The sequence below is a fragment of the Egretta garzetta genome, unplaced genomic scaffold, assembly GCF_000687185.1.
Source record: "Egretta garzetta isolate BGI_Z169 unplaced genomic scaffold, ASM68718v1 scaffold172, whole genome shotgun sequence".
NCBI classification, from domain to species: Eukaryota; Metazoa; Chordata; class Aves; order Pelecaniformes; family Ardeidae; genus Egretta; species Egretta garzetta.
The window spans coordinates 3,395,569-3,396,535 of record NW_009258951.1 but is presented as its reverse complement, the minus strand read 5'-3'; positions in this window follow the sequence as shown (position 1 = coordinate 3,396,535).

Sequence of the window (967 nt, the reverse complement as noted above, 5' to 3'; positions counted from 1 at the left end):
GGGACAGCCGGGGAGCTGGGGAGGGTCGTTGACCTCTGTGAAATCCTGCTGCCGTGTTCATGCTTTTTGTTCGCAGGCTTGTAACCGAGCCATCCGTGTTTTCTCAGAATAAACTTTCTTCAAGCGGCGCTAAGAGTGCAAAGGAAAGGCTCGTTACAGTAACGGCACCCTAGCCCACGGGAGCAGGGCCGTTACCCGCTCTAAACCCGCTCTTACTGCAAATAAACACGTACGAGAGAGCAGCGGAGCTGCCCCGCGGCCTTGCGCGATGGGACTTGAGAAGTCGTAGCTGGTAAAAATAACAAAATTTCCAGCAAGCGAAACTCAAGAGCGTGGCCCGCGTACCCCCAGCTTCTGGGCGCTACCATGGGCTGGTTACGCCGTCAGCAGCTAAAATGAGGGAAAAGCCTCCGGAATTGGCTCTTGCCCTTGGGCACGTGTGGGGCCGAGGATCCAAGCGGGGCGATGGGATGGATGGGGAGGGCGCTGGGCAGCTGCTCGGTGCGGGACCGCTTCCCCCACGCTTCACCTGCATTTACGTACAACGGCTTTAACGGCAGTAGCTGCTTTAATTTTTTTTTTTTTTTTTTTCATTAATAAAGCGGAAGGGAACTTTTCACCGGAGTATGCTTCCAGCCTGGAAATGCCCAGCCCTCCTTCTCTCAGCACTGCACCACAGCCATCCTGGTTATTTTCTTACCCAATTTTATGGATTTTCTTTTTCCCGTGTGTGACCTCTGCAAGCACCAGCCTGAGCTTGCACCCAGGGCACGGACCAGTTAACCTATACGGTCTTTAAAATGGTTTTACCAGCGTGATTTCCTCTGCTGCCGCTAAGTGTACAGCGCGGTTACTTATCTTCCACGGTTTAAACCTTTTTGCAGTGGAAAATGCTGTGAAAAAGTGAGGGACGCCAGCTCCCCGCTACCCACAGCGCAGTCAGACCCGGGGCAGCTGGCGGGGCGCC